The 25494-nt window shown below is 49.4% G+C and overlaps 1 long non-coding RNA gene across 2 annotated transcripts in view; it reads left to right on the forward strand.

The window, feature by feature from the left end:
- Positions 1–5: 5 nt before the first annotated feature.
- LOC142602018 (uncharacterized) overlaps positions 6–25494 on the forward strand; it is a 29572-nt gene continuing 4083 nt past the window's right edge. The window contains exons 1-3 of one of the 2 annotated variants that reach the window (XR_012835634.1): positions 69–129; positions 22067–22363; positions 23456–23594. This is a non-coding gene — a long non-coding RNA (uncharacterized LOC142602018). Of the gene's footprint in view, positions 130–22066; positions 22364–23455; positions 23595–25494 lie in introns of both variants that reach the window. The other variant, XR_012835633.1, reaches the window with a different exon arrangement.

The following is a 25494-nucleotide window of genomic DNA, read 5'->3' on the forward strand; positions in this document are numbered from 1 at the left end:
CGCCCTCCTAATGGCCAGGAGAGATGACGGACAGCGCGGTGCTGGCGGCCCTTCCGCTCTGCCTCGCAGGCGTGCTCGGCACCTGGGTCCCCGCCACAATAGAAATGACTATTTCCTACCTGCCCGGCGGTAAGTTGCGCGGAAAGTCCAGTTAATGCCGGGGCGGTGCTGAGCGGGGCTGGCACCGTGGTAGGGCATCACTTGGCCGAGGGGTACCGGGGGGGGGGGGGGGGTACCGGCACCGTCGGGGCCCGCGGCGGGCAGGGCAGGGCAGGGCAGGGCAGGGTACCTCCCGGGCTGCTGCGCCGCCCTTCCCGGCCCTTCTCCCAGAGTAAGAGGCCGGGAAGGGGGCGTCGGGGCTTGCAGAGGGGTGCCCCCTTTCCCTGGCAGAAGCAGAGCGACGTCTTGACACACACGCGGCTTCCCCCCGTTGACTTTGCAGATGCGGGAGAGAAGTTCTTGCTTGTTTACGGTCGTCTTCTTGTAATAAAGCACTTTTTCATAACGAATATTTCACGGGCGGTGTACGAGAAAGCTGTGAGCGATACGACTTGAGTCAGTTTTGGTGGAAACCCCAAACCGGTGGGGAAATCAGCTGCAGCTTCGCTTGCCCCGGGAGGAGACGGGACGGGGCTTGCGGCGCCCGGGCATCGGGATGCCGATATTCCCCGGCCGTCAAAGCCCGGCTCCGGTTTTGTTTTAATCCCCACGCTAAGTATTGCACCGCGCTTAACTGTAAAATGTCAACGCCTCGCAGCTGATTTCAACTTTGTCAAAGACACTGCTACATATTAACAGTTAAAAGAAAAACAGACAAAGCTGGTAGGAATTAAAGTATGTGTGGGTCACGGCGTGTTTGTGTATGTGGAAGAAGTGTTTGGTTTGGCATTAGGTGTACGGATCCTGATCTGTGAGCTTGTGTGTGGGTCTCTCACATACATCCCACGTACATCATGTTGGACGCAGAGATCGTGGGCTTGCCAGCTCCAACCAAGAATTTATCGTGGGGTTTTTTGTTGTTTGTTGTTTGGGTTTTTTCCCTGAGATAATTTTCCGCTTGTTTTGTTTTATTTGTAGGTGTTTTGGTTTGGGGTTTTGGTTTTGTTTTTTGGGTTTTTTTTTAATAGAGTCTCGAAGGTACATGCTCTATAAATTAAATAAAACGGGAAAAAAAAAAAAAAAAAAGTAGTGACCGGAGTGCACGAAATATCAGCGAGTAAAATATGAAATTGATGTCGCTGGTGTGTGTGAACACTATATACATATTCTTTTAATTGAAATGTTTGTAATATATTTTTAGAAAAAAACCCTAATTGAGCCAGATTTCAGACCCTGCATATATCGCAATCAACGTGCATAGTTAGGAATAAGTAGGATGTTGCAGGAGATCGCCCAGAAATTAATGGCATGTTGCAGACGTTTAGTGGTGGAAAGAAGGCGATCGTGGTTCTTTCGCAGGTATCTCTTTATTTCATCGGAATATCGGCGGATATTTCTGTTTCCTCCACAGCGGATTTAAAAAAAAAAAAAATCAAAACAACACAACAACAAATTTTCTATGGCCGTTTTGTATTTCAGAAACGTGGTTTGCCCATTCAGAATATCAACACTTGTAAATTGTAGTGCTTCCTCAACCTAGATAAAATTACTTTTGGTAAAGGGGATCCCCGCCCCGCGCAAATGCCATCGTCCGAAAGCGATGGCACGCTGCGCAGGCAATACTCGCAGGCATTTGCTGAAGCCAGAGTTATTTTCGGTGTTGTGAGCTGACCTGTTTGGGATATTTTTAAGGCAGGAGGCATTGAACTAGTGGGACCCGGATCCAGCCTTTAATTAAGTAATTATGTAATTAAACAATGGAAGTGGGTGCGCGTCCGTAAAACTTCCGATCCGCATTAACCCCGTGCTTCTTCCCGAAGGAGAGTCGCTAGACTCACCCCGACAAGGCTGTGCTTCCCCGCCCGGCAGAGCCTGGGCTCCCCGCCTGCCGGGCTCTGCCTGCCGCCCCGCCACCGCCGCGCCCGGCCGCCCCGCACACGCCTCCCCTCCCCTCCCGGCGCTTCAGCCCGGTCCAGCGGCGTGTGGCCGGGGGCCATCTGCGGGCGCACGGCTGCTGTAAGCCTGGCCCCACGAGTCCTGGACCCGGTCGGCGCCCCTGAAGCTCCCCCAGGGTTGCTGGGATGCTCGGGCGTGACCCTGCGCTGCTCTCCCACGCTGCCCGGGCGGTTTCTCTCCCCATCTGTGCCTATTGTGCTCACAATTGTGTCCTTTTTCTTACCTCCCCCTCCTCCCTGCCGTGTCCTCCAACCTGTCTGTTCCCCCTCCTTCCCTCTCCCACCCCTCCACCCCTGAGCCCGCCTCTGATCTCCTGGATATTTGGTTTCTTTCCCTTTCTCAATGTGTGTTCCCGATGTGGTCCTGTCGGAAAAGCTCGTTTACTCTGCTCGGGTCTCCAGTGGTTTAAGGATAATGTTTATCAGAAGTGAACGTGCTCAACTTGTTTCCATTCAACTGCTGAGTGTGGGCTGAAATACCAAAGGTCACATCTACAGTGAGTCGGTAGAGGGCAGGGGGAGCCGAGAGGAATATGAAAACATTATAATATACAACAGCCTGTTGATCGCTTCTGACCTGCCTGGCAAAAAGATTACTTTTTTTTCAGGTAGGAAATCATTGAAGAGTCGGAGGGGAAAGACGGCAGGGAAAGGACGGAGGGTGCAGGGTCGGGGGTTCTGCACCCGGGGAAGGGCACGCGTGGCCGGGCAGGGGGCCCCCCCCGAGGTGCGGGCCTCTCCGCCGGCGGCCGCCCCGGCACGCACCCGCGCTTCCACCGCGCGTCCCCCCGGCTGGGCAAAGCAAAAAGGGGGGGGCTGAGACTCGGGCAAGGGCCAGCGAAGAGCCGGGTTTCCCCTCCCGCTCCTTCCCCTCCGTGCCGAAGAGAGGAACTGAGCTGTGCTGTCCCGCACGATGCTGCCGGAGCCCCGGGTGCCGGCAGCCGGTGTCCCTCCGGGGTCACTGCCTCTGCCTGCCCAATCCCGACACCGGGGCATCACAGAGGGCAGCTAGAGGCTGCTCCCCCACCTTTCCTTTCCCTCAAACCCAGCTCTCTCGCCCTCTCTCCTCCACGAAACGGACCTGGCGTGCGTTGCCTGCAGCAAATCGCCTCTACGGCAGCAGCCCCGTTGCGCGGCCGGTACCGACGAGGCGGCGGCTGGCAGCCCCTGGTTCCCCCCGCCCTTGAGGGCCTTCTCCGGCGCTTTCCGGGGCCAGAGGCCTTCCAGAGAGTGCCCGGCCCTTGGGCTCGTTTCGGCCCCTCCCGTAGCTGGGAGCGGAGTCCCGGCGCGGCAGCATCCCGCCCCTCCGGCCGGGCTCCGGTCTGGGAGGCGGCCGAGGCCCCCAGTGCCGCCGTGCTCACCTCGGCGTGCCCGGGTCCTGCTTCCCTGAGCCGCCTTCAGAGACAGCCCGTCCTCCATGAGGGCCTTTCTGTAGGGGCTCCGCTGCATGTAGTGCCTCGCTGATCCCCAGCTTCCTCCACTCTCCCACTGTAGGAAGAAATCAGCCAAATAAAACGCGGCACACGCCCCCAGCCCCTCTTTGAAGCTGCAGATCTTTAATGACTTCTTTTTTGAAGGAAGCTAAACCCCTCTGCTTCCTCGAGGGGAGGTGGCTACTGAGGAGCTATTAAGGCACAAGGATGCTCGTACGGCAACATATTTTGTAAGTTGAACCCCCCCGACACTTCCCGAAGGACAAAGGCCCCCCCCCACCCCCGTGTGTGTGTGTAGTCGGGTGGCCGGGTTTCTCGAGGTGGTTTGGGGAAGGTGTGGGTTTGGAGTGGCAGAGGTTAGAGCCACACAGGCGTAGTGCTGCTGTCGCAGGGACTGTTGCACACTGTCGCAGCTGCCCCTGCCTCCCCCCCCTCCCCCCCCCCCCCAGCTCCTGCCATGCAGTGCAGACCCGCGAAATTCCTCCCCACGCCCCAACACCACCACCACCACCACCCCGCCCAAGCGATGAGACCGTTTGAAGGGCGAAGAACACCTTGGAGCAGGAGCGGGGGTGTGTGTGGAGGGGTGTGGGGTGGGGGTTAGAGAAGCTTTTGGACACCTCTGAAAGAAAGGCAGGGAAAAGCGGGGCAGAGGCAGGTGGAAGGACAGTGACAGCCTTAGGCTGTGGCTGGCGGTGACCCATCCCGGAGCAACGGTGCTGTGTGATGTAGAAAGAGATGAGACCAAAGAAGTTTTGAAATGGGGCTTTCATTTTGTACAGAGCTATTTCTACACGCGGGCGTATAAAATCCCACGGGATCTCCCAGGATCGCTCCCATTTTCTGCGGGACGTGTAAGGAAGCAAATGCAGGATGAAGGGGCCTTCATGTATCACTCACTGGCTGCCATGTGCATTTCCTTATGCGACAAAATAGCTGACCCTAGCAAGTTAGCGATGGCACTGTGCCTTAGCAGGGCGCGGGGCGGGGTGCAGGGCCGGTCCCGGCTCACCCCGCGCTCCCCCGGGGAGGGAAGGCAGGTCCGTCCGCCGCTCCCGCTCCCCCTTCCGAGCCTGCGGGCTCGAAAATGCCCGGCCTGACCCCCAGATCTCAGGTGTGCTGACCCTCCCGCGTAACCCGGCACAAGCGCACTTCAAACAAGCCCCCGGCAGACGTTTGCTTGGAAGCGGCTGCGAGGGAGAGGGGGGATTTTGCGGGGGAGATGCCCCTTTCAGCCAGCGTGCGGCTGCAGGCAGGGACCGCCGCCTCCCCACAGCCCGCGAACCCCTTGGTGACCCCCAGCCCCCACCATTCTGCAGGGGCAGGCCTCGTTTTCCGTTTGTTCTCCCGTCTTCGAGGAAAAAGGCTTTGTGGGAATAATCCTGGGACACGTTGCCGATCCTTCGTTGGTAGATGTCACGTCCCTTATTGCTGCCCGCTGCCTTATTTTAGCTCGCTAAAAAAAGCACTCTTACACGTTTCTGTTCACATAAATTGTCCGCGTTCATGTACGAAAGTACGTGTGAATCCAGGAGGGAGTATTTTTACATTAATTGAATTAATATAATATTCAAACGTTCACGGAAATACTCGCAACAACTCCGAAACTGCCACAAAAGATTTTTCTTTTTTTACGTTGTCCCGTCCTCAAACAAGCTGGGGGGTGGAGGGAAGGCAATGCCATGTGTGAATATGTGATTTCAATTTTAAGAAATTGTTTTGACATCAGGGACAAGACGGAGAATGGAAATGTAATAGGAACAAGTTTTGTTTAATGAAGTTTCGTCGGATACAAACAAGCCATGTCTGAACACTTCCTGCACCCTTATGACGCAATGGCGGGCAAAATACAGTCAGGACTTGGAGTCACCTTGGCGGTGACAGACCCCAAAATCTGAAGGGAAAAGGAAGATAGCAAGAAATCAAGGCAAAAGGCTTTTGAGCGTCATGCTTTTAGTATGAGGACGCAACCGTCTGCAAATCTCCGTTCTGGCGTGTAGGAGCAGGGAAGCTCCACTTCACCGGTTAGAAAAGGTCCACGCAATGTCGGGTTGTCTCGGCGCCTTCGCTGGGGCGCAAACATCTCGCCTGTGCTTGGGCAGCGGCTCCCCGCGGCTCGGCGCCGGTGGGTTCCCAGCACCCGGCCCGGCCGGGACTCTCAGTCCCCGGGGATGCTGCGGGGAGCCGCCCCCCGGCCCGGTGGGAGAATGAGCTGGCAAGGTCTGTAAAAGCGCAGGCGACCCGTAGCGAGTGCCTCCGGGCATTTGGCTCCTTCCCGGGAGACAGGAGGGAACAGACCGACCCGGCTGCCTTGTCCGAATTGACTCCCCCGTCTCAGGTCCGTAGCAGATCCTCTCCAGGGAAGGCAAGAGCAGGCGCCTGCATTCTACTGGAATACACTGCAGACAAAAGAACAGGTGAAATAAATGTACAGTAGTGCGAAAATGGGCGAAGGAACGGACTGAGGTTCCCCCCCCCCAAACCCCGCCGCGCCTTTCCCCGCTGCCGATCCCCGGGGGCTGCCCAGCGCAGCCCCCCGGAGCGGGGGACATCCCACCCGGCCCACGGCGGCGGTGCCACCGTCCTACTCCTTCCCCCCTTGCTTGAATATTCAGATCGAGGTTGGGAGAGTTGGGGGGGGGGGGGGGGGGGGAGTGTCTTAATGATGTGTTAGTTGCTTGGACAGATTTAATAACTTTGCCGCCACTTGTTCTTAGCAACCCCTCTGGAAACCAGACAGTGTCTCATTAGGGCTTTCCTGGTGCAAACATTTGACTTGAATGAGCGGTGCTGAGTTAATTTCTCTTTGCACTAGGATTTGTTTAATGACATATAGGGAAATAGACAATTCTCACGGACCAGGCCATAAAGCTACAGAGGGCCAGATTTTAAAAGCATATTTTGTTCTAATAAAGCAATCGGGTTTTCATTTGTCACATGTTACATGAATTCAGAGTAAATGAAAAAAATACCTCTATTGTTCTGCATTAAATTATAGGAACCAATTGGGAATTCCTAGGCAATTTTCTCCATTTCTGCCTTCGCTTCTGCAACACCTAGTACCAGTGCCACCTACAGGAATAATTGCATTTTCGAGCTGCGTTCAAGTAACCAGAAGCGTTTAAGAGAGTCCTGGTAGCTTTGTCGTCTTCCTCGACACACAGCAGAAGTTATGACTCCGATAGTCGTTGGTTTTCTTCGTGGCTTTCACTTGGGATCGCGCACACACACACACACACACACTGGTGTGCACATGTGTGCAAAGGCACGCAGGCTCCTCTGTGCCACGGCAGGTGGGAGGGACGGAGCCCTTCCCGCGGGGGGCAGGGGAGTCGCTGCAAGCAAAGGTGAGGGGCAGCACTGTTTGCTTACCCCAGGCAGTGTTTCGGGGTGTCGCTGGCGAGGGGGGCGAGCAGAGGGGGGCAGTGGCCGGCCGGCCGCCCGCTGCCGCTTGCCCCAGTGGAGCCCAGCACACCTGAGGGTGCGGGGAATTTAGGAGCTCGCCCGCACAGCGCCGCAAATCAATGCCGATTTATCTCCTGGCTGTGTTTTTACGAGAGGCAGCTACAAGCCAAGTGCGGCTCTGCCTTGCTCTCCTGCACACCTCGGGGCTTTGCCTTCGCCGGACGATTTATAACAAATGTCTCCGGAATTCCAGGGGGAAAATAATTATCCCCTCCCTCGCCTCTTTGGTATGGGAGGCCTCGGCTGAGAGCAGGGTTCCTCCTTGGCTGCGGCCGTGCACTGCCGCGGAGTGAGCCCGAAGGGCGTTGCGGGGCTGGGGAAGGGGTCGCCGGGGCCGGCGGGCAGCGGTCCGGGCTGCGCCCCCGCAGGTGGCTCCGCCGGGGAGGAAGTTTCCTCACTTGACTTTGTGTCCGCTAATCCTTTCCCACGGCTAAACCGACCCCATAAATACTTATCTTCGGGACTTAACGGCGGTGGCGATCCTTCTTGATAAGGTTTGAAAGTGCGTCCTTTTTCTCTCGATCCTTTCTCTTTAAGGGTTTTCAGTTCCTAGAGCTTTACGTGTGCATAAAGCCCTTACCAAAAATGTGCATACGGATACCTTCATACTATGCGTTCTATTCGTTGATGCCCTGTTCTTCTGGAAGGGAGATACCTCGGAGATGACCTGAGGTTTGTCTGCAGGTGGGGATACCGGTGCCAGCGGCGGACGAAGGACCGCGGGAAGTCAGTCCAGGTGGAAACACGGGAGAAGGTGGGACACGCAGGGCCCGGGCGCGCCAGAACGGAGTATGGGCCGGAGGCATTTCTAAAGCAAAAGGGCTGTTAACGCTTTCCTCCGAAACCTCGTCTCTCCTTGCATTATATAGTCACAAACCCCAGAGTTCTTTTTTCCTGAAAGGGTAGGACATGCGATCAGATTTATGAAAGAAAGCAAGCTCTTTGGCCTACGCTGCAAGATTTGTAGCCATTTTAATGTTTTACAGCCTAGAGAAAACTCGATCGTTCCCGCTCTGAGAGTTTTCTTTCGTTGTGAGAATAAAACGGGGGGGGGGGAGAAAAAGGGACGCGGAGAGCGATCCGAAGGGCCTTTTCTCCCTGCCCCATCCGCTCCTGCCTTGCCCGACTCTGCAGCTGCGCTCGGGGTCGCTCACCGGGGGGACCCCACCGTCGCGCCTCTCACCTCACCCCCCAAAGGGCCGGTGACATTAGTGACGCACGCGAAAATAAATTATTTGCGACGTAAAATAGCAAAGACGGGACCGAGAGTGGGGTTCACTATCAGTCGCTGTTTTCTTATAAAGTAAAACAAAAGTTCTGCCTCCCCAGCTTATGGTTTCTGCGGTGAAACTCAGTGGTTTTTACACGGCGGATGCCCCGGACGTGCAGAGCTCAAGGGCCGGGTTTCGCACCGGGCCGTCGCGATTTCGTTTGCAAAATATTTCTCTCCTGTAACTTCGGTATAATAACGGAGAGGATAATACCCACCCAGCGCATTTACAAACGTTGAAACGCCTCAATGTTTAATGTAGAATAGTGCTGTAAATATACTTTTTTTTTTTTCCTTTGGAGAAAAACGGCTATTTCGAGGGAAGAAGACCTCTGCTCCTCGCCACTGCCCACCTAACGTGACTCCGCTCCCGGGGAGAGGTAGATGCTGTCTCGGCTTTTTTTTTTTTTTTTTTTTTTTTTTTCCCCCCCTCGGGCTTCTGGCGCCGTCAGAAAACGGCATTTAAGAGTGGCTTCTCCGTGGGTTTTCTGCCAAACGCAGCAATAACGAGTAAGGTAGGGACAATGCGGGGACAGCCGCAGCGCTGAGGGGCATTTTGGCTTCCCTCGTCGTGCTGTGGTTTTGCAGCCGCTCCGCCTCCCCCGCCCCCCCTCCGCCTTTTTCCAGGGGCTGCGATGTCCGAGCTGCAGAGCCTGTAGCTGCCCGCTACAGGGACCCCCTGCCCCTGCCGGGACCCCCACCCAGCCCCGAGGAAGTGTGCAGCCCGGGGGCTGCGGGAGAGGGGCGGCTTGCGGCCAGCAGCCCGGCACGTCGGGGCGACCCCTTGCAGCCTCCCGCGGCTGCCCACCTCCAGCCCCATATCCCGGGCCCCTCTCAGGGAGAGGGCGCAGCACGACCAGCGGCGGGACTGCAGAAAAGCCCCATGCCGGGCAAGGGAGCCCCGGAGCACCCGCGACGGGGGCAGCTTCCAGGCCGGACAACTGGATCCGGCCTTTGCAGTCTATGCACCGCCCTGGGATTGCTTCAAGCGGCGGAGCTGGAGGGAGGAAGGTGAGGGAATTTTGCAGTGCTGAGCACAGAGACATCGTCTCAGCGGCTACGGGCGGCTCCACGCCGACAGGCGGCAGGGGCTGCTCGCTGCCTGAGCGCGGCTCAGACTCCTCTGGGACATCCCAGTGCCACCGACTCGGGCCCGGCGGCAGGGCTCCGTGTCACAGCGGGCTGCTGCTCACCGCCTGCCCCCGCCACTGCCCCGGGACTGATGCGTGCTGCATCCGCCCGGCTTTACCAGTGTTTCCCTTGACAGTTTTCCTTCTCCTCAAAGATGAGATCTGAGATACTCTCGTTTGGGTTGTTTTTTCCTTGGAGTGTTTTAGGTCACGTCAGACCGCCCAATAGTCAGAAGGTGCTCAGCGATGGGGCAGGGGAACAGAAGGACCTTGGGAGGTGTGGGCTTTTCCTGCTGCTTGTGGGAGACTAGGACCTATACGATGGGAAGAAAGGTGATGCCAAGGCCTCCGGAGGAAGTTTGCTGGCGAGACCTACAAAGTATAGCTGCTACGAGGGTCACCATACAGCCTTGCTGGAGATGCTGCTACTAGCGACGCCCCCCCCCCCCGCAGCCCTGTACCAGGGCTTGTCTCCATAAGAAAGGTCGATGCTTATCCCAAATCAGGCAAACCACGGGTGACCGCGGCGGGAGGCCGAGTCAGAAGCTCGCTGCAGTGCAGTGAGAGGTTTACTGCATCTCTGCGACTTCCAGGATCGAGAGCTGGAAGCGAGACCTAACCCAGGCCAGTGACCTGCTGCCGGTCGCTGGGCAGGGGCAGAGCGAAGCGGCCGAGGTGGGGCTTGGGCACGAGTTCAGAGGTTGGTGCCCGTATCTACGAACTCAGCAACTGCTCAGCAATTTAGGAAACTGAGTCCAGCTGCTTCCGTTCATTGTCAAAACCTGCAGATATTTGTCCGACGTCTCTCTTGTATCAGCTGTACTGTGAACAGCCTCTTAGTCTCTCGATACCAGGGTATAAGGCACATAATAGCTCCCTTCACTTACATACAAACACCCTTCACTTAGAATAGGAGTAATAGATGAAATGTCATTTAAGAAAAAAAAAAAACAAACAAACATCATCCCGTTGTTCTTCACATTTGAAGGGTTTGTTTATTCTTTGTATGCACACAATTTAGGATGAAGGTGGGGGCTTCATGGGATTTGAATAAGGTGTCCTTTTTACCTTGTTGTTTTTAACCTATATCCTTCACTAGTAAATTGCGACTTTAAAAAAGAAATTCTATTATAAACCCCACTCCTGTTAAATATAGTTGCAAGGCCAAACAATTGAGATGTTCGGAGTGGAAAATTCATTTAGAAGAATAAAATAATCCTAGATGAATTATTAATGTATTGTTATTATAAATCAACAATCATTTTCTATTTGGACAGCTGCAGCACCGCAGAAGGTACAAAACACTTTCAGGGCCGGCTTCCTGTACTAATAGCTGTAAAACTTTCTTTTAAAAATTGCGGGTAGTTTCTTCAGGAACAAAAAAGGTTTAAAACTTCTGAACCTATTACCTTCAGTATTTCTGTGCTTATACACATAAAATACAGTTTCTCATTTACAAACAAATCTGAGCATACTGTTCCGAGAAACAATGCCAAAGATGTAGGGTTGGTGTGAATTTAGACAATAAAGATGAACTTTAGTTTGACTTTCAGAAACGTTTTTGTTAAAAGTCAGCTAAAATTTTTGTACTTGTATTTCCCGGGTAGTATTTTCTTTGAATGTACAGATGCGCGTTAAAATTGGTCTCCTTTAGATATATGTTTGTGGCTTTATGCGTACGAGGGCTCATTCGTTGGACTAAGGGAAAGGTTTTAGGCAGTTAGAACCATCAAATTCGGTGGCAGCGGCGAAAGGACCTTAACAGGCTCGGACATCTGTATAGTGAATCGGCGTGGGAAGGCCAACCGCAGGTAATACCCCAAGCGCCGGGGTGTAGGGGGGAGCCCGACCCCCGCCGTGACACCGAAGGACCCCACGGGCTTTCCCGCCCAAGAGAATCGCTTCCCGAGCCCCCCCGCCGGGCGACACCCGCCCGATGCCAGCTCAAGGTGACCGTATGACAACTGCAGAAAGCAACCGGGTGAGCAGCCCCCCCTTCCCCGGCCGCGACACCCGCCTGCAGCCCTTCGCAGCCCCCCTTCTGCCCCGCTTACTGCAGCGGCTCTTTGCCGTCTCCCAGCCCTGGGGGTGGGGGGATACCCGGGCCCCGGAGCAGCCCCCCCAGGCCCCGCGGGGCCGCAGCCTGTGCTTTCGGTGGCGCTTTCGTGGCCCTCACCCGGAGGCAGGGGACACCGTGAGGCAACATCGGCAGTAAACGGGGTAAAATTCGCGATAGCCTGGGTTTTTATCACTTTCGAGGCGCCAGGTTTTTGTCCGGGAAGCCGTACGGGTAGTCTCAGGTTGCTCCCCCCATCCCTCCCCTTCAGCTGGGGCACCCCCTCGTAAAGAGAGGAGCAGGGGAAACGCGGCACCGGGATCGCTCTGCCCTGGCAGCGCACGCCTGGGCGCAGAGAGCGCGGTCGCCCGCGCATATTGCGCGCAGTGCCTCGCCCGGGCGCACTGCCTCACCCGGCCCCGGGGGTGAGGGGGAGCCCCGTCTCCGGCTGCGGGGGAAGCAGGGAAAGCCCCCGGGGCCGAGAAATGCCCCCCCCCTTTCTCTGCCCGCGGGAAGGACAGCGGTAAGTGCCAGTCCTTTCCCATCGCACGATCCATGGACGGTTGTATGTATATGTACGTATTTATGTTTTCAGTGTGGTTGTGTCTTACACCAACCGGGACGTTTTCTGGGAGCGGGAGGCGGTTCATTTCCCCAGGAGCTTTCCGGAATAACCGGAGCAACATTTGCCCCTGCTCCTGCGCTGGTGCTCCCCGACTGCGTGCTTAAAAACAATGCGTTTGTTCCTGCTCGTTTATTTTTCACTTGGTGTGGTTTGAGACTCTCTAACTAAGCTGCCGGTAATATATCTAAATCCCTTCTGGCGTCAGAAGCAAATGGAGCAAATGCAGGCGCTTCTGCCTCTCTTTTTTTCCATCTCCTTGACCCGGATGGGAAAGGGCTGGGGGAGAGACCCCGCAACGATGTGGACAGAGCGAGAGAGAGAGAAAAACATATTTTCTCGAGTCTGGAGAGTGACATTTCTCCCAGCAGGAGCTCGATATCCGCGCCGGAGGGGGCGGTGGGTGCCGGGGCCGGCGGCGCGGAGACCTCCCTCCCCGCCGGGAAGAGAGGCAGCTCCGCTCCGCCGGTTTGCCAAGGTGTTGTTTCTCTGGAGAGGCTAATGTGCTATTTCTACAGTATTTCTACACGTTGCACGGTAGGAAAAAGGGGTCCGCGTTGCATGAGCACCGGGAAATACCCGGCGAGAGAAATAGCTCTGCCCGCCACCCGCGGTCTTCGGGGATGCTTAAATTTGCCGGGAGGGGAAGCAGGAGCTGTGGGTGCCCCGCGTCTTTGTTTCTTAGGGAAACGTGGCTTTATTCTCTCGCCAAGGCTGCCAGTAAGAGTGACTAGCGATTTGGAGTAATACTCGCCTCGTCCTGCTTACCAGAGATCGCTCTGGGAGCAGCCACCCCCCCCCCCCGCCCCGCGCCCCAAAATGCCCCGTGTGTGAGTCTGACACTGGGGAGCCCGGAGAGGGGGCTCAGAGTCGGACCTTGGTGCCGGGGGGGAACCCCGGCCGTCCCGGAGGGGAGATGTGCCCTCCAGCTGCGGTGTTTTTTGGTTTTTGCATGTCTTGGGAAAGCACCTCCGGGGAGATGGACACAGCTGGCTAATGAAAGGTCCCTCTCCCGGCAGTGAATGTGTGCCTGCCCCATCAAAACCATCATGCTGCAACCTTTGCCTCACCAGTCAGGTTCTGGGGTCAGGCCCAGGGCTGGGACGGAGGGTTACCCCATAGTCGAGGGGTGACTGCGGTGTGGCCTGATCTGTATAGCTCCTGCAACCACAACCGTCGGGCTTCCCCTGCTGTCTGCTAGCCATCCTCTTAGAGTGCGGCTTCTCATTTAAAATGGAGAAGCAGCTCTGCAGCTTCCCTCAAGTCGATGTGATGAGTGGTTAGAATAACCCTTGCTTGCTGAGCAGTTCGGCTGGAGGAAAGTCTGAGCTTAACTGTGCTGGGAATTTTCCACTTTCATTTCAGTCACAGAAACTGGTTGTTTCCAATGTGGAAAGTGCTCCAGGCCTCTGTGTGATTAAATTCATCTGCTGCATTTGGGATGGGACATTGCAGTGACAGAGAGTGAGACCGGGACTCTGCTGGGTGATGACAAGGCTGCAGGCATTGTAATTTGCAGAGTATTCATATGCCAAAGGGTTATCTCTCCCTCTCACTCCTTCCCCACCTCCCCTCTAAGCACGAAGGTAATCCTGGGCTAAGTGCAGGGTTTATATCTAACACTCCTCTGCACTTTTGAGTCAGTCACACAATTTCGAGAATAACTAGTAAGCCATGAAACACAGATTTGAGCATTATCATTCATCCAACTTCTGGTGGCATCTGCATGAAAGACAGTGAATGTCATGTTGATACTGGTTATGATGATTGCCTTATTTGCTGTAACGCAAGACCACAGGAAACAAGATCAATAAACTTTGAAGTAACAGGGTACCTCTCACTGACAGCTGTGTTCTCTTTTTTCACCCTTCTTCCTTCTGCCAGTCCCAGGATTACAGTTTTAACTTTATGCTTTCCCTCCTTCTCTGGTATCAATATTGCATTTGAATGAAATTGCTTACAACCAAACAAGAGCTTCTTTGCTGATAGTCTGTTCTTTAAGGCCTTTTTTACCTTACCAGCCCTTCAATACTAAGGAAGTCCTGTAGTCCTTCCCAGTCAGCCATCTGACACCTATTGAAGCTTTTAAGAAATCTTCTCCAATTTCTTCTCCTCTTCCTTCAGGTCATGTTTGTCTGCCTGTGAGGACACAAGCCTGCAAACTTTTCCACTAATCTAGGGGGAAAAAAAGAAAAATCCCTTCCAGCCGACCATAGTGCGTGGAAAGAGCAAGTCCCCTCAGACAAACTAGTGCGTTAAAGCCACCCGGGTGGTCTGCTGTGCCTAGCTGTGGGCAGAGCTCAGCCTTCTCTGGGCTGCCAGTGGGTGTGGAAGCTGCCTGGCACTGGCACGCCTGGAATTTCACGCGTGGTGTCCGACACTTGCACAGTCAAGCCCAGGTTTCCAGGTATTTTCTTTCTGAGCTTAATTCCACCATCATGCACCAGAGCAAGTAGTACCTTATTCGGCAGTAAGTTTCACTCAGTCTTAGTCACGAAGATGGAATTGGTCCTACAACAACAACAATAATAGCTCTATACCTGCATCCTTTCCAACACTCCCTACATGGCCTCTTCATCACAAAAGCAAACAGGAGCTCCCAGAAAGCAGCAGCAAGTTCAGAAAGATCTGGCTCCTCACCAGTGTGAATTTTGCCAGGTGGTGATTGCTCCAAGAGCTTGAGCTATTGCATATCCTTTCTAGTATTGAGCTCCTGGGAAGACACAAACTCTTTTATGTAATGGAGAAGGAAACATTTTTAAAAATAAAGTTATCTAGTGGTTAACAGTATTGACTTTTGTGTATGCTGCTTCTGACACAAATCTACCTAGCCTCAGCTTTCAGAGACCAAAAATTAAAATGACTTAATCTTCTAGACAAAAAGTCTCTATATTTGATAACAGGAGTGGATTATAGCTCTTGGCTCAATATCTCACTCTCCCTCCTACCCTTCCTTCCGTTCCTGTACTGAAGTCTGTGAGACCTATATGTGGACATTGGGGAAGAGGTCTTGTGTCTATTAGCAGCTACAATTACTTGAGTACCTCAATCTGGTGCAAGGTGAGCCAAGTCAGGCCACGTGTAACAGCTGAATAAGTGGGCACAGCACCTCAGTAACAGCTTGCTCTGTGCACGAGTATTCATCCCAGGTATTTCTGAAATAATCTTCTGATTTTTTTTGTTGTCTTCCATTTTGGTCACATCCAGCTCCATATTACAAGGTGCTGAGTAACAGCTTATGAACCCTATCAAGTAATGGCTCCAGGGTTTGTTTACCAACATCCACTAGAGACTCCAGCTTTTCTGTAGAAACAGAAACTGAGCCCAGGCTTATCCAGGTATCAAGCTGTCACATTCCTTGGGGCCTGTAGAGCAAACTGGCCTTTGTGAAGAATGTTTACCATGACTGTAAGGCAGCTGTGTTTAGAGAGTTATTTCAGGAAAGTTCTAGAAATAACCAGCTGGATTTCCATAACAGATTTGTACCTAATTGTAAGGGAAGAACAACCGTTCATCAATCCGAGCTTTGCATCCATCACAGCTAACACAATGAAATGGCAGTGACAAGACTCAGGGTCAAACAAGGATGCAGGGATGTCTTCGGGGTCTAAATGTCACTCAGCTGTAACACAGGTTTTAATTTATCAATTGTTTCAGGATCTGTTCCTGAAACATGAATAGAGGAGCCAATTGGTGTAATCCTGATCTCTGTGCCAGTGATAAGTATTCCTGCTCGGTGGGACTGTCATTAGCTTTAGATTCTTGCTGTGTGAGCGTTGTGCCTACAGTTCATTTTTTTGCAGCTTCCAGCTTAGCAGCTTTGGAAAGATACACTGTCAGATTTAGGATACAGGCGAGAGCTGGTCACTGAGGCTTATCCCAGCTTCAGGACAGGAGTAAGATTTTACTATAAGCAATATCCCTTGTGTAAGGAATTATGTCCTTTTCTTCTAAACTGCAGCACCTCTCCATCCCAAACATCTCCTTTTCCATGCCACCTCCAGTACCAGAGGCAGCCAAGCGTAGTGCGTGGAAGAGGACTGAGCAAACCATGAGGGAGCTTATTAAGGATGTGCAATTTACTTTGTACCACTACAGAGCACCGACTCTGGCATATAGTGCCTTTAACTCTCTCAGATAATATTTATCTCAGGCAGGACAGGTACTTTAATTGGACAGACAAATAGATTCGTTGTGGTTTTGTTTTGCTTGGAGTATTTTATTTATTTTTTTGCTACAAATAGATTCTCTCTGTCAAAGCCTCCTACAGGGTTTGGGGGTGAATATTTTAAAGCTTATTTTAATCACATCCTTTCAAAGGTGAAACTGTTCTCATCTCCTGTAATGAACCCAAAGTTTTAAAATTTTCCAGACCAGAAAGTAGTAGAAATTTCTAAGGTAAGAATTCTTCATAATTCTACCAAATCCTTTGCTTGTTCACTTCCATTTTTATTCTCACTGACAACGAAGATTCTCTTCTCCCTGTGACCTTATTTTCTGCTTCTGCTGCTGGTGTTTATTTATGACTAAAACATTAACTTATCATTACAGCAAAACTGGTTAAACTAGCTGCAAACATGCTATTTAGTAACTGAATGAAATATCCAGCTATGGTCAAAAACAGATGAAGTAACTCAGATAAAAGATTTATTTTCTCCGTATGACCATAAAGTGCAATATTTTAGAAGCCATAGGGCCAAGTTCTGCCTTATGATTCACCTGCTCTGCTTTCCAGAGAAGGTAGGAGCTACCAGAAGGTATGAAAGAGGATTTGTACTCTATAGCAGATGACAATTATCTTGTAGCTCGAACTCTAGCAGCTTATGCTTTCACTCTGGAGTTCCTTGAGACAGTTCTTTGATTTATGATGGCCCAAATGGTAACTGGTGAACACACACATGCAAAGGAGCCACAGAAACCAGCAGCAGAAGTTTGTTTATGAAGTTGCAATTTTTATTTTTTTTTCCCCCTCCCCTTAAGTAACTGCAGTTCAAGAAGTGGTGGAAATACTGGAAGGGAGGAAAATTAGTTCTCAACTGTTTGTGCAGGGTTTCACTAGGAGGAGCCATACCATACGTAATGAATGCGCAGAGCTGTTTGCAATTAATATACATCAGAACTGCCACCAGGGCAGCATTTTTGCTCTTGCCATTTATCTTTTTAATAAAGACTTTTCAAATAGATCAGAAGGTAAAATTGACTCAAGTTACTGTGATCCTTTGATTTCTCAGTATGTTATTTTCATAGACTTCATTCTGCCACCAAGAGGATAGTAACTATAACTACCACATCACGTACACACTTTAGGTAGGACTGTAGAATTTTGTGAAATGTTTCTACATCTTCCTGTAAGTTTTGTACAACAATGACCACAACAGAAGATCATCCTGCCTTGTGCTTAATCTGCAGCAGAAACAATAAGCAATAATAACATTATGGGGAGTCAGGAGTGGAAGCACGGCTTACTACTTGAGTTCTGCAGATGTTCATCCCTAGGAAAAGCACAGCTGTATCTTTAAGGTACTGAAAATGGCACAGAGCCACCCTACTCCAGGTTGGAAAGCAGAGGAAAAGAAAGGTGAGTAATGAGACAGGGTGCCTTTGAAGGGAGATCTCTGGGGTTATTGTCACTGCTGTGTTCCTTCAGGAAGACCAAAAGTCCCTGTGGGCTTGCCCTTGTAGAAGACAGCTACAGCTCAGCCTCCTGTTTTACCTCTTGGACTGCTGTGTGCCCCCAACGTGAGTAATGCTGCATGCCTCTTCTAGGTGCAGGACTAAAGGTCCGTAACTGTCTCCCACTTCCATTTTGGAATTTTTCATCAGGCAAGAGTAATCATTTTTCCCAGCCAGAAAATCCTGAAGGCTTGTGGCAGACAGGTGGGAATACCGTATTCTAGAAGTACAGGTGCCGGTATCTAGCCCTGCAAGCCACACACCAACATCTTCCAAGGAGTTGAACCTCTGTGGGTAGCTGACCCTACAGAGCACCAATAAATATCGGTGTCAGGAGCCCTTGCTGGGTCACCTCGACCCACCATAAGGGACTTGTAAAGTCCAGTGGATTCTCCACCAGCATTGTTCTGCATTTCTCTGTCATAGGAACCACAGCTGAAGTATGAACACAGCTCACTGAAGTGTTTACTTTTCAACTCTGTACTGTATCAGGGGTCCAAGTTAGGCTAGTAAAGATTTAAGATGTAAAAGAACAGAAAACTAGTATCCCATTTGCACATTTCCAATGTGCATAAAGGCATAAAGTTTCTTGCACGAGTATAAAAAGTCACATGTTAGACTCTTTGAGTCTGTTTTTAAGGAAAAAAATTGGAACTTTCTTCAAAAGTAGCAATTAAACATTCTCCTCACAGTGTGCTCCTTGCGAATGCAGGCTGGGGTCTTAGGTGTCACCCTGCTTAAAGCTACTGTATTAATTCTGTTTGCAGACTGACTCCATTTAGACCTTTGTGAAATGAGGGTGACCCAACTTGCCAGCATCAAAGGAGCTGTTGCAAGAGTATGAGCAAGGCACTGGAATACGGGAGGGACTGGAGACATTCCTGGGAAGGTTGTAGCCCAGTGATGGAAAATACATTTGTGTTATTATTTTAGCACTAGTGTCTTCTATAATGCTAAGGTTTGCTATCAAGTGTAATATAAATTGCACATCTGGCTGGAGGAATAAATGCAATAATGCTTCAAAGGCTATCTGTCAGGCTTAAAAAGCAAAGAGATGAGGATTTATTGGTGGTTTTATTATTAGCAGAAAAGCCTTAGGACCTCAAAATAGATCAGGGCTGTAGGTAAAAGTGGGTTCTCTCTTCTTCTTTGTTCACCTTAACAGGCAATTAACATCAAGGTAAAACAGGATCATCTGAATGCTAATATGTTGACTGTGTGCATTTGGATATTGTTAGCTTAATTAATACATAGATGACAAAGAAAAAAGACTGTAGAGAAAAATATGCGTTACAGGCATATTCCTCATCTTAAATATTTCAGACAGTGTGCCATTCTGGAGATACTATTTGCTTAAGAAACCGCAGTCTTATCCTTTTCCAGCTTTGCAAGACCTTTGGGAAGCAACAGTGGGCTGCTTCTGTGCAAAGACTTAGAACTAATGTCTGTTTGCAATAGAATGAATGATGAAGGAAATAAGGCCTACCAAAATAGATGTCTTATAAAATTATAATTCGAGGGAGTTGGGATAAAAATAGCACTTTTAAATTGGCAAATCGAAGATGACTTGAAGGCACACACGTAAGATTTTCTGCCTGAGTTGCTGGTGACTTCAGCCTCCTTTCCAGAAGAACATTGTTCCGTGCAATGCTGGTTAAAGCCTCGCAAGAGTCACTGTGAGGTATTGGAGGGAGCCGTACAAATCCTGGCCCTCTCTTTCTCCTAAAAAGTGTGTGCAAGAGCTTCTCTTTTGCTCAGTCAGGGCTGGGTTGAATCTTTCATGGAATTTAAATTAAATTCTTACGGCAACCTCTGTATTGAATTTATAACAAAATCCGACCCATGCTGTGTTAAAGTGAGGACATCCTTTGTTTTGTTGGCTTATTGCCTAATTACTAAATACAGAAATATTAAGTACAAATTTCATGACTCATACAATATTTCAAAATGATGTGTACTGTAAAGTCCCGTTTCCATCTACCACATTGGCGCTTAACTCACTTTCCATTATTCCTGAGGCTATTAATGTCAGTAATTACAGGAGGTAACATGTCTAATATTGACTGTATTGTGGAATAAAGTGATGTTGAGCTGCTAGAGTGTGTTTTATATTAAGTACAAAAAGCTTCTGATACAGTTAATGTAACTATAAATCTTAACTCAAATGCTTATATGTCTCTTTTATGACCTGAATAAACTCTGAGGTAGAAGCAGGGCAGCTGAATAACCGCTCGCTGCCAAACCGCATATTCAGCTGAATATGCACTTACAATATCCTTTTCATATTGAATAATAACAGAAAGACAGAAAAGGGGCTGAATATTTTCTCTAAATGAAGTATTTTTTTTCCAGAACACCGAGTTTAATGTCAAAAAAATTCCCTGAATAAACATGAACTTTAGAATCATAAATACATAAATAAAATATAAACCAATCAAAATAGTGTGGGTTGGTTTTTGTCTTTGGTTTGGTTTTTTTTCAGTGGAATCTGGTCTATGCTTCTGATAAGAGGTGCTCTATGGGTTTTGATGCTTTAAATATCAAAGACCCGGGCACGCTGTGGCGTGGGGAATGCGCATCGCTCTGCCCCTTTGGAAGGGCTGCCAGGCTGCCTTGGGTGCTGGAAGCGCTGGCGCTCGCCCTCTGTGCGGGCTGCCAGAGAAAGGCCAGGCCACGAGGGCAAGGGACATTTTGGGAGGCTGTGCCAGACACAGCTGGTGATGTGACTTGACCTGGCTTGGTGCTTGTTGCACTCGCTGATACAAAACCCCTGAGCACAAAGCTCGAGCAGGAAAAGCGTGCGCTGAGGACGAGGTAAAGGACCAGGACCGAAGAGAAGGTAAAGGACCAGGTAAGGCCCTGCCAGGGCTCGGACTTGCCATCCCCAGGTCGTGGCAGCCATGAGTCCCTGAGACATCAGTACGCTTTTGCTGAGGTTTCAGCCCAGGTGCCTGCAGCGCGAGGGTGGCTGCAGCATGGGAGCCTGTGGGGTGAAATAGGGGGCGAAACAATTTGACCCACAAAACCCAAGAGTTAGATGCAAGTTGTGCTGAAAATCACAGAACTGAGCCCAGAAAGAGATCAACTACCAGAAAGCACAAGCCCTACTTCAATCAATTCCCACTGAAATCAACTGCTTTGAATGGGAAGTTCTCCTTAAAGACCTTCAGTACAATATGACCCTTTAATATTAAGCATGTCAACATTTAAATTGATGATGCTAATTTTTTTAAAACTATTTACAAGGGGAGTATTTCCCTCTGAATATGTAATAAATCATGTAAGACATCTTTTCATTCCATTCCCCTTTAAAAAGAAATATTTGGTAGTTTAAAATGTTTAATGTAGTGGAAAATCTAAAGGGAAAAATAAAGCATCAATAGGCTATTTCAGCAGCAGAAACCATTTGGGACCTGCTTAACCTCCTAAGCTCTTCTCCAAATTTATTTAGAAAGGGGTATATAAAGAGCTCATCACTTTCCATCTCCATTTTCATGTGTGGAGCATATGAAATAGTTTAGCTTCGTACTCACACTCCAAGCTGATATTGACGGTGGGCTAAAGTAACTTGAGATCAGTATTTCTTCCTCCTTATGACAGTTCTGGAACATTTCAATGACTAATTATCTTGTTACTAGTCAGCTTTTTTTTTTTTTTTATATTTGACTTTATTTATGAATGTACACGTCTGTAAGGGTAAGAGCCACACACATAGGATACCATTTTAAAACAGAGGATTATTACACAACCACATCCCTGGACTTTCGCAGTGCTTGTGATAGGAAAACTACACAGGCAAGAGAAAATTTTACTCATGTCCAGTGCTTCACCCTGTCCATTGCTCAGTACAGACCAAACTGAAGGACTGACATGAAGATGCGATCAAGATCTTCCTCAGTTGAGTGCAAACCTTCCCCTGACTTCAGGCGTTAATGGACTAAACTTCAAAGCACGAACAGAGGTTATGGGGCATCCTCAGTTTAAATCACATTTGTAATTAATAAATCTGTAAGAAAAGGTTCTTCAAAACCCTTCCAAACATAACACCCAAATTCTGCTTATGCTGGGGGACTTGACATAGCACTCCTTTTTTGCAGACAACGCTCCCACTACTGTCAATAACAACCAACCAAGAAAAACTGCAGATTTAAAACATAAATGAATCATAAGCATGTGTGTCAGTGGCTGGCTGTGTCTGCAGCTGTACCAGTGACTCTGTGTATATATATTTATCTACTTACCTTTTGTGTTGAAGATAAAAACTTTTTACCATACCCAAACTTTAAAGCATTATTTCTAAAAGCTGAACTCTATAAACAGCAGCATGTGCCTCCCTGCCCCATCTTTCTATTTCTTTTTTCAGCAATGCCTGGCTTGGCAGACCCTTGCAGGAGGATCTGTTCTGTGTTCTTCAGAGATCGCTCAAAAAGAAATCCAGGCAGCAACCCCACCTCTCTGCCCTCTCTTGCAAACCCCCGCTGAAAGCTCGGTGGAAAGCTACACGCCACTGAAACACAGCATCGGCATTAACACCGCGTGCATAAGCGTTTATCCAGCCAGAGAAAATTATGTTCCCTAAAAACCTGACTGCTAGCTTCTATAGGGTTGAGTCACATTAACCTGATAGACTGCTTCCAGAAAGAGCAGCATAGCTATAATGGTAAGAAATGCCTCGTTTATTTATGGTAAAAATGTAAGTGGACCCTCCTGAAGGGATGTAATTAGAAAAAAAAAAAAAAAAGTAGCTGGAGTAGGGAGGGGAGACATGCTGGATGATGACAAGTGGTTTTATCCCAGCGGAAGGTTTTTCTACTTCAGCACTTCTTGGGAGGCTCTGTGGCTGCAGGAGGACGAAAGCAGAAGAGGAAAATGAGAGAAATACAGACCAGGTATCAAGCGTGACTAGAATGCAGCTGGGCGAGGAAACAGGGATAAGGCTTTGAAACTAAGCACACGGGCACAAACCTGGCGCTGAGGCTGCATTCAGGAGGTTGAAACCTGGGTCTGGGCACCTAGGGGGATTGGGACGTGAAACCCAGATGGGAGAAATGGGCACATTCAGGTAAGAGGCTGGCTGAGCGAGAGGATGAGTGATCGGGACTGGCTGGGAAACGGGGAGAGAGAAAACAGAGTCTGGAAACAAGGAGCCAGAGCTGAGGGAGGAACGGGACTGGGACAGAGATGGTTAGAGGGGAGTAAGACAGAGCTAGAGGAGGAAAAGGTTCGTTAGAGACTACAGCCCCTTCCCCGGTCATTCCAAGGCAGGGAAAGGAGCGTGAGGGCCCTGGGTCATGCCACTCCTCTGGTCTCAGCCCCTTGGAAAAGTGTCCTCTGGTCGGCAGAGAATTTGGCAACTTAGTATTGCTACAAATTACTCTGTTAACCCAGAGGGCAGAAGTCCATGTGGAGAAGCTAAGAGCTAACCCCACTAGCATGAGGCATAGAGGTGTTAATATGATGCCACATAATAGAATTTTTGTTTTTCCACTTTGCTTCATTAAGACCCTAGGAAATTACCTACAAACACTCTCTTAAAAGAACTCTGTGAGCTGCCAAAGCAAACATGCAGAAGTTGGAAAGCGCCAGAGCTGAAGTTATCTGTGCAGGTTTTTTTCCCCTTTTCCACGTATGCATTAGGAATAGAGAAAGCCATGCTCTTTTCCCACAGAAGATGTGTCAGCCCTGGGTCCTGCTCAAGATGAGTCAGGATTGTGTAATGAGAGATTCTTCACTCCCTAGTCATCTGTTGCAGGTTGAATGGTGTGCTTTGAATACAGTTGAGGAGTTGGGGAAAACAGCGATGGCTGTCTTGCACAAAGCTATTGAAAGCCAATCTGAAGAACTGGATGCACCCCTCCTTGCCTGTGCCACATCTCTCTTCTAGGACATCAGTAAGTTCTTACATCACATTTTGCACACATGGTCTCTAATTGCATGTTCCCAGTTATACGGATACCTGACTTCAAAACTCCAGGGTCTGATTTGGAGGAGTGCTGAGCACTCACAGCTGCAGCAGGACTCAATGGGAGCTCTGCTCTGAATATCTGAAGAATTACATAATGGTAAGTACCCTGACAAATTAGGTCCTGGAGTCTTAAGCTGGGTACCCGAAATCACTGCACCTCTCTGTTTTTCTGTTTTCCAGCTGTAAAATGGGGATGATAATCATAGAGGCAATCTGAAAATAAATACACATTTGTGAACTGCTAAGAGACTACAGTCATTAAGACCATGGGAAACTTCCCAAATTGAATTAAAAAATCTTTCTTCAGATCAAGATCGACCCGTCTGTGGTAAATAGGGGTTTGGGCCACATGTTAAACATATGGAGAAAGCAAAATATTGAATGGCTTTTCAATAAATGAATGCCACCCATCCTGAGCAGTGAATGAGGCCGGGATCCTGTGGGAAAGGCATGAAGTGGTCATGTATTTAAAGATGGCATCACAAGCATGCATATAAAGGGAGCACATTTAGACTGCATGCCCCTAAGGCTGGCTATTCAAACTGCTGCACACTTAATGTCACAACAAAAATTGTTAATATGATTTCTGTGTCTGGAGGCTTAGGGATAATAGATGCTTTAGAATTGTCTTTTGGGGGAGAGATTTTCTGATTGAAATCAAGCTAAATATTGCATGTATGTGCTATTAGCCTACCCTAATCCAGCTCAAAAAAAAAAAAAAAAAAAAAAAAAAAAAGAGTATGTGTATATACTGTTACAAAAACCTAATAGGAACTGGGTGATTGCCATATATTACCTGGCACGCTAAAACTGTAAAGTCTGCTTTCACCATCAGAGTGTGACTTATCATCTGGAAGTGATTTAATTGTGTGGTTACCTTTGGACTGCAGTTCTTTTTGGTGCTTTACTAGCAAGCAAATAACGATGGAGAATAAGACTTTAGCACTATCAAGTAAACAAATAATTGGGCTGGAGATTTCAAAACCAGAGGTGAGAAGTGATTCTGAGCTAGTCAAAACTCTGCAGGTTTTATCCTCCATGGTTGTTATTAAAAGTAGTTATAAAATCCAGATCTCTGCCCTCCCTCGCTCCCAGCCCCCCCTTCCCTTTACTATGTGGTATGCAGGGAACATTGCTTGAAATATACTGCCGCTCAGCTCTGCACAGGCCATGTCCATAAATTGAGTTTGTTTTCTGAAGTAATTTGCACAGTATAGATCTATATTCTCCTCTAAGTGCACACACCTGTAATTTCCATCAGCATCACTAGGAGCTACTTGTACTTAATGAAGGGAAAATATGTGCTACACTGGGCACTTCACATGAGAATCTCCAAACGGGTTACCTCCCTCTGACTAAAAAAAGCCATGAAAAGCACCTCTGATAAATTTCCTATGACTGGTTCACATGGCAGGTGGCCCTCTGTTAGAAACAGAATAGTTATACCTGACATCCCCGATATTTCTGAACCGAGGACAGAAATTTCAAGAACCTATCAGCCTGAAGGTATCATTCTGTGTGGGATCACAGCTTTCATATCCACTGCATCCCAAAACGCTTTTGCAGAGTTAACATGCACTGTTCATTTAGCAATAAATAAATGCAGAATAAGGAGAAATTAAAAGGTGATGACAACTGAGAAGATATTTACTCATAGTCAAGGTTGAATTAGGTTGAAGTGGAGGGATACCGGAAGGCATTTCAGGTGCAGGAGCTCCAGGGGAGTTTACACAGTACCCACTGAGGTGGCAGTGTAGGAAGGACCAAAAGGGATGCCTTCCTATGTTAGCAGGAGGAAGGGAATGAAGGGTGTGATAAAGACAGAG

The sequence above is a fragment of the Balearica regulorum genome, chromosome 5, assembly GCF_011004875.1.
Source record: "Balearica regulorum gibbericeps isolate bBalReg1 chromosome 5, bBalReg1.pri, whole genome shotgun sequence".
NCBI classification, from domain to species: Eukaryota; Metazoa; Chordata; class Aves; order Gruiformes; family Gruidae; genus Balearica; species Balearica regulorum.